Below are 17,095 nucleotides of genomic sequence, written 5' to 3'. Positions count from 1 at the left end.
CGGTCTGACACATAGATGGCGTTGCTAGTATTAAATGAATATTATTTTTATATAGTACCAACCTTCAAATGATTCGTGTCAAAATTTGACGTCTGTAAGTCAATTAGTTTGTGAGATAGAGCGTCTTTTGTGAAGCAACTTTTGTTATTGTGAAAAAAAATGGAAAAAAAAGAATTTCGTGTTTTGATAAAATACTGTTTTCTGAAGGGAAAAAATACGGTGGAAGCAAAAACTTGGCTTGAAAATGAGTTTCCGGACTCTGCCCCAGGGAAATCAACAATAACTGATTGGTATGGAAAATTCAAGCGTGGTGAAATGAGCACGGAGGACGGTGAACGCAGTGGATGCCCGAAAGAGGTGGTTACCGACGAAAACATCAAAAAATCCACAAAATGATTTTGAATGAAAGGAACGTGTTGGTCATATTATTCATCAATATTTGGATATGCGGAAGCTCTGTGCAAAATGGGCGAGCTCACATTTGACCAAAAACAACAACGTGTTTATGATTCTGAGCGGTGTTTGCAGCTGTTAAATCGTAAGACACCCGAGTTTTTCCGTCGATATGTGACAATGGATGAAACATGGCTCCATCACTACACTCCTGAGTCCAATCGACAGTCGGCTGAGTGGACAGCGACCGGTGAACCGTCTCGGAAGCGTGGAAAGACTCAAAAGTCCGCTGGCAAAGTAATGGCCTCTGTTTTTTTGGGATGCGCATGGAATAATTTTTATCGATTATCTTTAGAAGGGAAAAACCATCAACAGTGACTATTATATAGCGTTATTGGAGCGTTTGAAGGTCGAAATCGCGGCAAAACGGCCCCATATGAAGAAGAAAAAAAGTCTTGTTCCACCAAGACCACGCACCGTGCCACAAGTCATTGAGAACGATGGCAAAAATTCATGAATTGGGCTTCGAATTGCTTCCCCACCCACCGTATTCTCCAGATCTGGCTCCCAGCGACTTTTTCTTGTTCTCAGACCTCAAAAGGATGCTCGCAGGGAAAAAATTTGGCTGCAATGAAGAGGTGATCGCCGAAACTGAGACCTATTTTGAGGACAAAACCGAAGGAGTACTACCAAAATGGTATCAAAAAACTGGAAGGTCTTGAAGGGATCTATGCTGAATAATAAAAACGAATTTTGACAAAAAAAAATGTGTTTTTCTTTGTTAGCCTGGGGACTTATCAGCCAACCTGTTATGTACTTATTGGGCGAAAGATATTCACTGCAAAAAAAAACATACCCGACCTAGACTTTGATTACAAAAATGTGTTTACAGATAGACTGGCGGACAGACGGACAGACGGACCGACGGACATGGCCAAAGACAACATGTGCCCATTTCGTCGTCTTCTGAGTGTTGTAAACATATGCTCTACCTTATAATTCCCAGTTCCACAGTCTGGCGCAGGGTATAAAAACTGAAAAAAGTGTAACGCTTTACATTGTTGCATTACATATCAGCCACTCTGTATTCCCTAACAACTACATTCTATTAATATAATGTAGTTGAATAAGGTTTTTTTTCGCATTATGTTTATACGGTTATCGTTGCACTACAAAAAAAGCTTACCAAATTCCAAAGAGATTGTGAGACAAAAAATCACTTTTAAATGAAGGTTTTGCGTACTTCTTTTTCCGTCTATTTTCCTCATGTAATAATATCAAAATCCTTCAAATTAACATATTTAAGTTAAACACGCAACTTAAAAGTCCAAATTCAAAATCACCTTCACCATGATTGACCGTAGAATGACAAACTCCATAAATTCCTTATGCTATTCTACACATATTGCACATTTCTTTATTAATTTATTATTTTTGTTTTTAATATTTGATCCTTATTTTTGAATGTTTTTATTTTTATTATTTTCACTTTCACATGTGTCTTTTGTTTTTCTTTTATTTTAAATTATAACCATAAATTATTTAATTTATATGCAAAATATTTCGAATAATTTGTTTATTACATTTTTTCTTTAAATCCAAATAAATTTTTTAATACACTTTTTGTGTGGTCGATTGATATTTTGACATTTATGAGACCATTTTTGTTCTGGGATATTTCCGTATGTGTTTAAAAAGCTATAAAATTCAAAGATTTTTGTGTGTTTTTGATACAAATCGATAAGAAACATGAAACAAATATTCATTGATCACTTGGTCGGTTTTTATAGAGTCGATTTGTTGTTCAGTTGTTAAGGCGCGATACGAGAATTCCGTATAACAAAAAAAAAACACAAACAAAAAACATTGACACTTTGCTCGCACTTTGAGAATTAGTATGTGGCTTGAGAATGGGGGGAGAATAATTTTTGTGTGCAGTTAGAAGAAATCTTGAGACATTGGAAACACACACACACACGCACACTCATCCATATACATTTGAGAAGAGATGTCCACAGATTTGCTTGTATTCATTGACAGTGAAGCAAAATTGAGAGAGCAAAACAAATATAAAAATAACTTTGTTCTAACGAGAGTGAGAGAGAGCGCGACAGGGAGAACGAGGTAGAGAAAAAAGATGCTGATAAAGATGACAATGATAGATAAATGGAATTTTTAATGTTGTCTTATGTTTTGAGATCACTTGGACAATCTGTAATTTTCGTTTTTTTTTTTTCAATGTTTATAAATAAACATTGAGGAAAAATCAATGAAATTTCCGGTAAGTAGTTTTTTCTTGGTGTTTTGTTTATGTTATTCACAAAAATTATCACTTAAAATATTTGTAGGAAGAGAAAGAGGAGAGCGTGTAGTGTATGCCCATGAGTATGATTACTTTACGTGACATATGGCAGCACAAGTAATTGCTACAGTGACTGTCTGTTTGACAGCCCCACTGACAAATGGGTCTGGTTGGTTGGTGATTGCGATTTCTCAGCTTGGGCTTTGCTGAACAAAAAAAAAAAAGAAAAAAACACGCAAACGTAACGCATAGTAAATTATGGTTACGTTAAACAATACGTAGTGGCACAATTGCAATTTTAATAAGTTCGTGCTTCTCGAGTGAAATTTAAACATTTTTACGGTTACTTTTCTCTACAATGGTATTTTAAAGGATGCTATATTAGGTTTTATAAAGAATAGCAGGGATTTTAGATGGTGCGATCATGCGACAAAATCTGGGTTCATTATTTTCAAATTTCTACGGGGGACCGATTTTCAAGGACACCTATAGAATGAGATTGCATACTTCTGCTATGACTGATGATTTTTAGGAAAATTTAACTTAAGTTCTTCGATTTACCCGAATATTTTAACAGGTTGGCTGATAAGTCCCCGGTCTAACAAAGAAAAACACATTTTTTATCAAAATTAGTTTTTATTATTCAACATAGTTTCCTTCAAGAGCGATACAACGATTATAACGACCTTCCAATTTTTTGATATCATTTTGGTAGTACTCCTTCGGTTTTGCCTCAAAATAGGCCTTAGTTTCGGCGATCACCTTTTCATTGCAGCCAAATTTTTTCCCTGCGGGCATCCTTTTGAGGTCTGAGAACAAGAAAAAGTCGCTGGGGGCTAGATCTGGAGAATACGGTGGGTAGGGAAGCAATTCGAAGCCCAATTCATGAATTTTTGACATCGTTCTCAATGACTTGTGGCACGGTGCGTTTTCTTGGTGGAACAAGATTTTTTCTTCTTCACATGAGGCCGTTTTGCCGCGATTTCGACCTCCAAATGCTCCAATAACGCCATATTATAGTCACCGGTGATGGTTTTTCCCTTTTCAAGATAATCGATAAAAATTATTCCATGCGCATCCCAAAAAACAGAGACCAATACTTTGCCAGCGGACTTTTGAGTCTTTCCACGCTTCGGAGGCGGTTCACCGGTCGCTGTCCACCGACTGTCGATTTGACTCAGGAGTGTAGTGATGGAGCCATGTTTCATCCATTGTCACATATCGACGGAAAAACTCGGGTGTATTACGAGTTAACAGCTGCAAACAACGCTCAGAATCATCAACACGTTATTGTTTTTGGTCAAATGTGAGCTCGCGCTGCACCCATTTTGAACATAGCTTCCGCATATCCAAATATTAATGAATGATATGACCAACACGTTCCTTTGATATCTTTAAGGCCTCTGCTATCTCGATCAACTTCATTTTACGGTCATTCAAAATCATTTTGTGGATTTTTTTGATGTTTTCGTCGGTAACCACCTTTTTCGGGCGTCCACTGCGTTCACCGTCCTCCGTGCTCATTTCACCACGCTTGAATTTTGCATACCAATCAATTATTGTTGATTTTCCTGGGGCAGAGTCCGGAAACTCATTATCAAGCCAAGTTTTTGCTTCCACCGTATTTTTTCCCTTCAGAAAACAGTATTTTATCAAAACACGAAAATCCTTCTTTTTTCATTTTTTTCACAATAACAAAAGTTGCTCTATCTCACAAAATAATTAAATTACAGACTTCAAATTTGTCATGTGAAGGTTGGTACTATATAAAAATAATATGAATTTAATACTAGCGACGCCATCTATGTGTCAGACTGGGGACTTATCAGCCAACCTGTTAGAATGTATGTTATTGGATAAACAAGAGTGGTCCGATAAATCGCCCGATTCAAGAACAATCGACAATAGTCGAATTTTAAAACATTGTTTTTAATGTGTGTTCAGTATATGCGGAGTGTTCTGAAGACTGGGAAGGAACATGTCCCTTATTTTGTCATATTTCTTGTGGTACAAAAAATACACAAAAAGTCAATCATATGCCACCATCTTCTACCCAATCCTAGGGTCAACATTTCTTAAATCAGCTGAAGAAGAAATGAAGAACCACTGACTATAGAATTGCTTACGTTTAGAGTTCTGTACGGTGAAGACGCCAATGTTTGCTCTTTATACCAAAAACCACATAGTGTCAAAGTTATAATATAGGTTCAGATGTAGATATAGTATCTCACAATTGGATGTAATACCCTCATTATTCAACCGAACCTACTGTCGCAAGATAATATTCTATAGTAGCAAATCTGTTCAGATATAGCTCACATATCTATTTACATGGTGGCTGATATATATTTAAAAAATCTTGAGGTTGCTATCATTTCTAGCACGTTCGCCTGGCAGCAGACAGTTTTATTCTAGTGATAGTTCAGTTTTATTCTAGTGATAGTTCATGAACTGATAGTGTATGTCGGACGACATATGGGAACGGACTATATGGCGTCACGGCGTATGTTTTAGAGCGACCTGGAATCCATTATCCCGAGCGTAGAGGACTGGGACGAAAATAGTATACACTTTGGAAATCTCAACATCTATACTGACGGCTCAAAAATTACCGGGGGTACAAGCAGCGGAATATACTGCAAGGAGTTGGAACTTGAGGAGTCCTTTAAGTTGGACGAACATTTTTCAGGCCGAGATATTTGCTATTGCAAAAGCTGCGGAACTTCTATCGATGAGGCCGTTATTTAGATGCGATATCAGCATTTTCATCGATAGTCAGGCAGCTATAAAGGCCCTGAGCAATACGTACATAAGGTCGAAGGTGATCAGCCGCTATCGTAGGTTAGGTTAGGTGGCAGTCCGATATTTCAGGCTCACTTAGACTATTCAGTCCATTGTGATACCACATTGGTGAACTTCTCTCTTATCACTGAGTGCTGCCCGATTCCATGTTAAGCTCAATGACAAGGGACCTCCTTTTTATAGCCGAGTCCACATTGCAGTGAAACCACTTAGAGAAGCTTTGAAACCCTCAGAAATGTCACCAGCTTTACTGAGGTGGGATAATCCACCGCTGAAAAACTTTTTGGTGTTCGGTCGAAGCAGGAATCGAACCCACGACCTTGTGTATGCAAGGCGGGCATGATAATCATTCCACCACGGTGGCTCCCTCAGCCGCTGTCGTAGAGAGCTTACGGTTCTCACTGAACAGCATAATGTAACTCTGTGCTGGGTACTTGGGAATGAAGAGGCAGATATACTGGCTAAGGAAGGGGCAGGTGGTACGGATAACGGCATTGCGGACGTTTTTCCTCCGCTCTCATGGAAGAGACGATGGGCTTCTTCTATTGGCTGTAAACAAACCAAACTGATATGGGACGAGAATAATAGTACGAACTCTGAAGTCTTGATGTCATTGCAGAGAGAGAGAGAGATGTGAGGTCTATGATAGGCATCATAACAGGACACAACACTTTGGGAAAACACATGGTAAGGATCGGTCTAGCGAATGATGATATTTGTAGGTGGTGTCTGGACCCCGAGGCTACGGAAGATTCTTTTCACTTCTTGTGCCAGTGTCCAGCACTATCTTTCAGAAGAAATAAGATACTGGGCTCCCATTTCTTTCAGACTATGACCGACTTGCGAGAATGCAGCCAGAGGAATATTCTCGTCTTCATCAAGGCTTCGGGGTGGAAGACCTAGGCGATTCCGAAGGATACATTATCATAAAATGGACTCATTCCGACCGGAAGAGGGCAGACACAAGGAGGAAGCTGGAAAGAAGTTTGAGGAACCGCAATGGACCGACTATGGTCTAAGTGGACACAAATCCGCTAGTTCGGATTCGTGTCATCCTCCATAACCATAACCTAACCTAGCTCATTTTATTTTTTATTCGTTATGGAAGTCAAGCGGGACAGTGTGATTGCTTTATATTTGGGTGGGCGATCAATAGAGCCCAGTTTGCCTGCACTTTGCCATGGTTTTTGGCAACATTGCATCGCGTCCAAAAACACGGTAACGACTCCATAATCTCAATCCGTTATACTGTTGCGCCTGTGGCATTTCGGGTTAAGACTAAGGTTGGCTCTGAAATTATCAATGGGAAAACACCGCAGAGCAACTTTCGTTCAGCGTGTGACTACATTTTCGGCCGTTTGAAGGCCACAATTCGTGCCAAAGGTAGCCAAGTCTAACAAATCGAAATTGATTCTAAAATTTGATGTTATTTCTGACATTTTTGCTTTCTAATAATAAAATGAATTAATTAATAAAATTGTCAAATCTGGCAATCGCTCTGTATGGAAGATATGTCTCTTTATCCGTATTGGTTACTTGTGGTGAAATCCCCTGTTGGATATAAAAACGAGTTGGAAGTCTAATCTGCGAGTGGTATCAACATCGTGATGGAAGCCACCGTGGTGCAATGGTTAGCATGCCCGCCTTGCATACACAAGGTCGTGGGTTCGATTCGATTTTCAGCGGTGGATTATCCCACCTCAGTAATGCTGGTGACATTTCTGAGGGTTTCAAAGCTTCTCTAAGTGGTTCCACTGGAATGTGGAATGCCGTTCGGACTCGGCTATAAAAATAAGGTCCCTTGTCATTGAGCTTAATATGGAATCGGGCAGCACTCAGTGATAAGAGAGAAGTTCACCAATTTGGTAGCACAATGGACTGAATTGTCTAAGTGAGCCTGATACATTGGGCTGCCACCTAACCTAACCTAACCTAACCTAACCTATCACTAATCTCGCCTAACGGACTCGAATTTGGACAGACTTGGATCCGTTCTTGCTATATGTCCAGCATGAGAGGAAGTTTTCAACCACTGCTGCGTGTATTTATAGATCAAATGTTGCCTTCACTTTTATATGCAGGAGGGCTCTATCGATAGCCATTGGATCGATATTCGATCCAAATTAAATCAAACACATTATCACGTTTGAATTCCATCAGGAACAGTGTTGCCAGTATTGTGGATTTTTTCGCGAATTGGGGATATTTTTCATGGTTGTGGATGACATTTTTGAGTTGAGTATTTAATGGTGAATTTCCATAAATTTGAGGGATTTTTTCGAAATCGGTTCAGTATAATAAATCAGGCGTACAATATTGGTTTCCATTATATTATTTTGATTTCATGATTATTAAACAAAGAAGCACGATTGGTCAAAATTTAAAAAATAAAACTTTAATTCGAAGGCATACAAAAGGGTGTAACTGCAGTATTTGGACTAAAAACGGACACAGGGTTTTATTTTGGGGGCTCAAGGGCTAAATTATAATTTTACTCATCGTGGCTAAGAAATTTGTGTACAATTGTGAAATGACTTCGAGAGGACTCGCGTCTAAATATTGGCTCCTCAACAGTGTTCGTCACTCATTTGGATGAACACTATCAATTCGTCGAAAAGTTATTCAGAGACTTGTGCCTGAAGTCGGATCTCAATTCTTTCGCAAGTTTTTGTGAGACACGTGCACAGAAGGACATGGCTCGACACTCAATTTCATTACGATGAAGAATATCCATACATACTTTATGGGGTCTCTCATCAATTATATCCATCCTCTGGAGAATACAAAAATCTTAGCTGCGAGTGGTATAAATTTCGTGATTGGAGACCTAAAAATCCCAAGTTCAGTTTTCGACTTTGTCCCTAATTTCATCAAAGAGATTCGCTTTTAGTTAGGCTTCGCTCTGGTGTAAAAGGCTAGTATCTTTAGTCGAACGTATATTCAGAGACTTTTGCCAGTAATCGGGAACGAATTTTAAAGTCTTCGCCGTAGCTTCTCAGAGACTCGCCAGAGACTCATGACTAGTTTCGGTAAGAATAAATAAATAAAAGAGATGGGCTAACTTAATCAGCAATTTTCCCGAATAGAAAATAGTGATTGAGCGCATAAAAACCCCCAGTTCACTTTTCGACTTGGTCACTAAACTAACCTAACGGATGCGATTTTAGCAGCTTCCCAGAGGACTCCCATATAAGGAGTTCCGGCAAGAATATATAAATAAAAGAGATGAGCAAACTTAAGCTGCGATTTTCCCGAATATAAGATCAAAGATTGCGCTCAATATCAGGAGAATTACTGGCGTAATTAGGACCATATAAGAGACATTTGTTGGTGGGTAACGGGTATGTAAAGCTTTAGCCGTTTTTAGATGTAACTTAAAATACCAAACAAACAACAAAATATTAAAACTTTCACCAATCCTGTAGTATGTGTTTAGGATATTCTATAGTTAGTAGGTTCTGCCCCGATTTTGACACATTCATCATTTTTTAACTCTGTATTTGTGCTAGAATTTTTTAACATATTTCAATAGATGAATTGCATTCTTTTATTTATACTTTCTTGAGAACTTTCACTTTTTCCAATTTTTCCAATTATTGGAATTTTGTGTTTTTTTTTCTTTTTTTCTAATTTTAAATTAATTGGATCAAGGTTATTACACAGTTAATTTTATGTACATAATTTTGTAATATTATTTAAAATTTGTCATCCTTTTGTTGGAAGTTTCTCATGTTGCTTTTTTCACTAAATTTCTATTATTTTTCCTTTTTGTTACTTTTTTTTTTGTAATACTTAATTATGCATTTTTTGTTTTAATAAATTTAGCTTTGTATGCTTATTTTTTATATTTTTCATATAACTAAACAATTTTATCACAAGTATTCTTGTAAAAATAAAATTTATATGCACTGTTTTTGTTTTTTTCTTAAGTTATTTTTTAGATTTTTATTTTACACAAAAGGATAGTTATTTTCCATCTGAGAGAATGCCAATTGTAAGAGAACAAATGTGACAGAGAGAGAGAGAGGAAGTAACACCACCACCAAAAACAATCGATCGTTTTTATTGCCGAAAGGGATCTTAAAGATGCCACCACCAGTTGTTGTTGCAATTATATTTTCTTTATCACCAACAACAACAACAACAAATAATATTAAAATTTTTCTAAAAGAGCACAGGCATTTTTCTTTCACTATTATTATTACTTTTGTAATATTTCCCTCTTTATTTTGATATTTTTCGTTTGTTTTGTTCACTTTTTTGTTTTTCCTCTGTTGCCTCTGTTTTCACATTTTACTTCCATAACATGAAATTTGGTTTTTCAAAAATGTATCTCAAAAATGTGTAGTACATATTAAAAAAACAAAAACAACAATAACCATGAAGGGAGAGTACTACAAACAATTCTTCGAAATTGAATTGTAAACGGGGAAGCCGAGTTCACACACAAACACAGGTACACACGTGCTAGACTCATACACATGGCATTTATACACACACGCACACACGCTACGCGACCCGATAAACCGAAAATATTAAAACCAAAACAGAACGAAGAAAATGAAAAGGTGTACGTTGGTACGTAGGTACGTTTGCCCATACTTAAACAATAGCTTGCATAGTAGTAAAAAAATAATATTAAAAATATATCTATATAACAACAAAAACAAACATACACTCATACACATACAACAACAACTATGCTTCATTAAAACAACAAACGATGACGAACATCATCATCCATAAGTTTCTTGCTATCGTTGTTGTTGTTGTTGTCGTTGCTTTTTTTTACTGTTGGTTTTTATTCGAATTGCGGCAACATTGCTACTCTTTTTCTCGATTCGTGATTGTCATCGTAGTCGTTGTTGTTGATTTCTTTCGTTTCGCATAAACCATACACACTCTCTATATACAGTGTAGCCGCCTATCGCTCAATGCGACCACCGCGCGTATTTTTTTATTTTATTTTTGTTTTGTGGGGGTTTTCTCAACGACTAAAAGCGTACAATACACAAAACTCAAACTGCTATCGGACAAACGACAAAAAAGTGGATTAGTTCGCTTTAATGACGATATATGACTGTCTGACTGGACGTGTGGATGAATGGCTGTTTCTGTGCTGTTGCTGGTGGTGTGAGATGATTTCGTCGATTGGCCTGACTGTCAAACGGGGTTCGTTCATTCGGTTCGCTGGGGTTTGGTGCGAGCAATAAGAGGTTGGGTTGTGGGTTGATTTGTTGGTTAGCTGGCTGGCTGACTGGCTGTAAGCATTATATCTTACTTGTGTGTTAGCTACCCAGCGGCGTAAATCGAGAGCACTTTCGATTTAAAGCATTCACGGAGCCCTTATTTTAGAGGCAATACTCATACGATTAGGTCTTATAAAATAATCCCTTTTGTAAGACCTCTTCCTTCTTTACAAAAAAAGTTGATACTCATTCATCATTCATTGCAAAAAACAGGCCTTAAAAAAGGTCTTTATTTACTAAGATCGCTATTCCTTTTCTCATAACATACATGTCGTGGCCTTTTGAAATGGCTTATCTGGGACATGTGTTTAAAGACACATTTTAAAGAACTCCTAATAGGCCTTGTTTGGTATTGTGAATTACAATGTGTTCTTGCAACGAGGCAAAATAAAACGATTTTTAAAAAGCAACTCATATTCTCATAGCAATCTCTTATAATTTACGAGACCTTTGAAAAGCCCTTATGCCGTAAGCCAATTTATAAGTTTTTCGACAACGAGTCACAAACATTATAACGGCTTTAAAAAAAGATATGTTCTCATAGGCGCACTTCTTTAATCTAAGAGACCTTTGATAAGCCCTTATGCCGTAAGTTTATAAGTAACCGAAAGTTAAGAATAAAAATAATTTTGCACAATTTAAAGCAACACGTGTTTCTTCATTCGGGTTTGTGATTTCGTTTGAGCAAGTCGAGGTGTTTGTTTTTTATTTTAAGTAGCTGAAGGTCAAATATGCGGTAAGTATATATTTTTTTGACGAATATTGTACTATATTGAATTACATTATAATAATAATTTTATAATAATTTTTCTTATTTATTTAGCGCCAACTTCTACCATGAAAGCCAATGATCTGTTCAATATGTGGAAATCAGACGTCCAATACGAAATCAGTTCCTATGAAGAAGGTGATTTATTTTTTATAGTACAATTTTATATAGTACAAAATAAAATAAAAAGAATTCTGTACAAATTTTGGATTTCTTGTTTATATATGAAATTTGGAGTAGGTCCTTTATAAGGTATGTAAACAAGGCCTTTTAAACAGCCTTCATAAAAAGGCATTAAATTGGCATTGTTTTAAACTCCTATTAAGAGGCCTCTATTTATATATGCTTCATAAAGCCTTTTGATGTATAAAGAACTTATTTGAGGCACTTCCTAAAAGGCCTTAAAATAATGACCTTATATTAGCCTTTATGCTGTAAGTTGAAGTCGGAGCCCTTGGTCGGCTATGACACCCTGTGTAAAAATACAATGAATATGTAATGGGAAGTCAATGCCTTGTGTCTGCAAATAAATGCCTTTTAAAAGGCCTTATGAAGAGCGATTTCCGCCGCTGGGTAGTCACTAGTGTATGTAAGCCTTCATTTTATGGATTGCACAGTAGGGTTGCCAGATTCAAATGGCCTATTAACTGGAATTTTGGAAAAAGTTGGCTGGATTTAAAAAAAAAATCTGGATTTCGTAAATCCCCAAATATGAGTAATAAAACAATTTAGTAAAATATTTAAATAAATAATAAAAACACAACAAAACATTTATAATTCAGTCATTTCATAAACATTTTTTTTTTTGAATTTTCACTTTATTGTTCATTGATGTTGTTCTTTACTGAAACATATTTACAAATTCATCTTAATTCTACACACCCGGGAAGCCTTTAGGCTTGTCTGCAGGATAAAAATAGATTAATAAGTATTTGTGTATATTTTTTGTATTTAATACTTTTTTGTATTGAATACTGATTGATTAAAAATAAAATTTAGTTAAATTAAATTTAATTAAATTAAAAAAAATATATATAAGATATTTTTAATGTAATCTTTTCTTACAAACTAAATTTACATAAAAAGCCAAAATATGTTTAATGCTGTTCTTATAGATAATACTTATCGCACCTAATAAACAAAAGGGTAGTAACTTTAATTTTTTTATTTTTCAGTAGAAACAAAAAACTGTATTAAAAAAGTATTAACTCTGACGACACGAAAAGAGACATAACGGCGTTTTTTAATGAAAGAATAATAAAAAAATGGGAGAATTTTGCAGTGTGTATCGTTTTTTAATGAAAAGTGAAAATTTTGAGTTACTACGCTTTCTTTCTCTGGGTGTAATTGAATGCTGGTTAAAAGTAATTAACACTCAAAAATCACCTTATTGAGAATGAAAAAGATAAATAACTAAACGTATAGTCTTTTCTATTGAAATATTTTTTCAAAAGTGTATTTAACAGGTTGGCTGATAAGTCCCCGGCCTGACACATAGATGGCGTCGCTAGTATTAAATGCATATTATTTTTATATAGTACCAACCTTCAAATAGTTCGTGTCAAAATTTGATGTCTGTAAGTCAATTAGTTTGTGAGATAGAGCGTCTTTTGTGAAGCAACTTTTGTTATTGTGAAAAAAATGGAAAAAAGGAATTTCGTGTTTTGATAAAATACTGTTTTCTGAAGGGAAAAAATACGGTGGAAGCAAAAACTTGGCTTGATAATGAGTTTCCGGACTCTGCCTCAGGGAAATCAACAATATTTGATTGGTATGCAAAATTCAAGCGTGGTGAAATGAGCACGGTGGACGCAGTGGACGCCCGAAAGAGGTGGTTACCGACGAAAACATCAAAAAAATCCACAAAATGATTTTGAATGACCGTAAAATCAAGTTGATCGAGATAGCAGAGGCCTTAAAGATATCAAAGGAACGTGTTGGTCATATCATTCATCAATATTTGGATATGCGGAAACTCTGTGCAAAATGGGTGCCGCGCGAGCTCACATTTGACTAAAAACAACAACGTGTCGATGATTCTGAGCGGTGTTTGCAGCTGTTAACTCGTAATACACCCGAGTTTTTCCGTCGACATGTGACAATGGATGAAACATGGCTCCATCACTACACTCCTGAGTCCAATCGACAGTAGGCTGAGTGGACAGCGACCGGTGAACCGTCTCCGAAGCGTGGAAAGACTCAAAAGTCCGCTGGCAAAGTAATGGCCTCTGTTTTTTGGGATGCGCATGGAATAATTTTTATCGATTATCTTGAGAAGGGTAAAACCATCAACAGTGACTATTATATCGAGTTATTGGAGCGTTTGAAGGTCGAAATCGCGGCAAAACGGCCCCATATGAAGAAGAAAAAAGTGTTGTTCCACCAAGAGAACGCACCGTACCACAAGTCATTGAGAACGATGGCAAAAGTTCATGAATTTGGCTTCGAATTGCTTCCCCACCCACCGTATTCTCGAGATCTGGCCCCCAGCGACTTTTTCTTGTTCTCAGACCTCAAAAGGATGCTCGCAGGGAAAAAATTTGGCTGCAATGAAAAGGTGATCGCCGAAACTGAGGCCTATTTTGAGGCAAACCCGAAGGAGTACTACCAAAATGATATCAAAAAATTGGAAGGTCGTTATAATCGTTGTATCGCTCTTGAAGCGAACTATGTTGAAAAATAAAAACGAATTTTGACAAAAAAATGTGTTTTTCTTTGTTAGACCGGGGACTTATCAGCCAACCTTATCAGCTGGAAATATTATTGAATAGCTGGGCATGACATAGAAAATCTGAAAATTCCAGTCCATCTGGCAACCTTATTGCACAGTGATCTGTGTTGCCATATCTAAAACTTTTATGTTCTAAAGAAAGGTTTTATTATTTTATTTTAGAAGTTTTTATAAACAATTTTATTTCTATAGAAAATTTCGTAAAAATTTATTTCTATAGAAAATTTGTGAAAATATTATTTCTATAGAAAATTTTGCCAAAATTTCATTTCTTTAGAAAATTTTGTCAAAATTTTATTTCTAAAGAAAATTTATTAAAATTTTATTTCTATTTGTTGTTTTGATCTCAGCTTTAAAACCATTGCGTTGTCTAAACTGCAAGAGTAGCTTAACCAGCAGAGAAAAATAATGTTTGTCAAATTTATTTGGGCAAAGCCCTATAGACTGCAAGATGGTTGGATGGACGCACGTTTCGGAATTACCACATTCCTCATCAGCATCCTCTACTTGCAGCAAAACTATCAACCAATTATCAGAATAGACAATTTTTGTCAAAATTTTATTTCTATAGAAAATCTTGGCAAAATTTTATTTCTATAGAAAATTTTGTCAAAATTTTATTTCTATACAAAATTTTGTTAAAATTTTATTTCTATAGAAAATGTTGTGAACATTTTATTTCTATAGACAATTTTTGTTAAAATTCTATTTCTATTAAAAATTTTGTCAAAATTCTATTTCTATTAAAATTTTGTGAAAATTTTATTTCTATAGAAAATTTTGTAAAATTCTATTTCTACAGAAAATTTTGTTAAAATTTTATTTCTAGAGAAAATTTTGTCCAAATTTTATTTTTATAGTAAAATTTGTCCAAATTTTATTTTTATAGAAAATTTTGTCAACATTTTATTTCTGTAAAATATTGGCAAAATTTAGCATTTATTTTTTTATGTGTAGAGTACACATCATGTCATCATTTGAGGATTAAATGTTAACAGGTGTCATTATCCCAAAGATTAAATTTTATTTACCTATACATCAATGGATGTCAAACATCCAAACCACTGTGCATCGTCCATTGTTTGTGCTATCACTTTGGCCTTTGGCTTATGTTCGTTCGTGTTTTATTGTCGTTCGTTATTGTTGTTTGATTGTTCGTATTCACTCGTTCGTTTTGCTTTTTAACAATTGTAGCCGCTCTTGTTGCAACTTGCAAGTGGCATACAACGCAACAACAAAACCAACAAAATGTTGAATCATACCAAACAAATAATGCAAACTGCAAAACAAAACGGGTCTTGAATATAAGTGACAGACGGACAAAGAACACGATAGGGAGAGAGAGAATTAAAACAATGCAGAATACAATAAAAAGATCAGTTCAATCATCAAAGATCTCTCAGTTTCAAATAAAAGTGTCAAGAGAGTATGGTGAGTATGGGTGGGAATGAATGAGTAGTCAATTTTGTTTGCCTGTTCTCTTGTGAGAGTCATATAACGGAATTATTTCAATGTAGAAGAGACGATAACAATCTTAAGTGAGGAACAATGCTAAAGGATGTTTTTGGTTATCAGGTTGCCAAAGAATGTTAGGTAGGGATGGCTGTATAATGTGATCGTTGACCTCAGGCCTGAAACAAGGGCGGAAAATTAATAATAATTAACAAATTATTAAAAGAGATCGTGTAAGTGTATGAAATATGTTTTTTTTATTGCCACGCTTATGGCTAGACAGGTGAGTATTTGGAAAATCAGTTTAATTCAGAGAGATATATACACAACCTTATGGCATTTTTTAACAGGACTGTAGATGGATGCAAGAGACGAAAATCTCGTGACTCATGCGCTGGTTGATTTCAAGGATCTGATGCAATATGGGACAATTGACTTAAAAAAATAACGCATTTGCTCTCACACCAATAATAACAGCACTTGTTAATAGGAATTTAAGTTACTCATTCGTAAATGATCGATAATAAGTCTGATATATAAATCTGGGAAAAAGTCCGATTATAATTATTATAGACCTATTGCAATTCTATCAACCGTTGACATAAAGGAAGAAATTGTTGCTAGACGGTTGAAACATTTCCTTCAAAAATATAAAATAAAGAGCTATCAGCTCGGTTTTAAAAAGGGCAAAATATTCATCAATTGCTTGGCTATTTCTACAATCCTACCTACCAAAATCTACGTAATAATATAGGTAATCTGGCACAATTCATAGACTTCAGCAAAGCCTTTACTAGACACATTTAAGAGCTACTTGAACTTCAGAACATTCAATGTGTGAATTGAAAATGAGCACAGTGAAAGCCAGCAAACCTCTTTCGGGGTGCGGTAAGTTTAAAAACTTGGCCCCAATACTGCGTAAAATAAAGAAGAACTGTGGGTAAGAAAAAAGTTGCACTGCTTTCGCATACGAAAACGATACGATCATAGTAGTATCTTAGCAACAGCCAGGGAAATAATTCAGAGAGAGCTAGAAACAGTCAATAAATAGTGCAATGATAATGGTTTAGTTATAAATTCGTGGACCTAGTCTGATGTGGTTTAAGACTTAGCTAAGCTTCAGAACATACAAGGTGCGAATAGAAAATGAGCTCAGTGACAACCAGCAAACCTCTTTCGAGGTACCGCAAGTTTAAAAACTTGGACCAATACTGTATATAAAATACGCGAACGAACTAATGAGGGTAGTAAAAAAGGGCACATACTCAGTAGCATCAAATAAGTGCTTAACAACAGCCACGGAAATAACTTAGAGACATTTAGATACAGTTAATAAATGGTACCATGATGTATTTCAGACCCCAACATTTTAAACAAGAAGACATCAAAGTTATCTG

At 35.8% G+C, this 17,095-nt stretch overlaps 1 protein-coding gene and 1 long non-coding RNA gene across 3 annotated transcripts in view; one reads left to right on the top strand and one right to left on the bottom strand.

The window, feature by feature from the left end:
- The window catches only part of mam (neurogenic protein mastermind), a 217,808-nt gene extending 207,253 nt beyond the window's left edge, over positions 1-10,555 (bottom strand). Inside the window, exon 1 of one of the 2 annotated variants that reach the window (XM_075313498.1) lies at positions 10,174-10,555. The gene's annotated coding sequence lies outside the window, so the exon portion shown is untranslated. Of the gene's footprint in view, positions 1-1,579; positions 2,737-10,173 lie in introns of those variants that run through there. The other variant, XM_075313499.1, reaches the window with a different exon arrangement.
- A 5,292-nt stretch (positions 10,556-15,847) lies between these two features.
- LOC142237491 (uncharacterized) lies at positions 15,848-16,420 on the top strand. Its single transcript, XR_012722497.1, has 2 exons — positions 15,848-15,981; positions 16,049-16,420. It is a non-coding gene; the product is annotated as an uncharacterized LOC142237491 (long non-coding RNA).
- Positions 16,421-17,095: the final 675 nt, after the last annotated feature.

This window comes from Haematobia irritans, chromosome 5 (assembly GCF_050003625.1).
Source record: "Haematobia irritans isolate KBUSLIRL chromosome 5, ASM5000362v1, whole genome shotgun sequence".
Taxonomy (NCBI): domain Eukaryota; kingdom Metazoa; phylum Arthropoda; class Insecta; order Diptera; family Muscidae; genus Haematobia; species Haematobia irritans.
The sequence above is the reverse complement of the archived record's forward strand: the minus strand, read 5'-3'. Positions and strand labels throughout refer to the sequence as shown.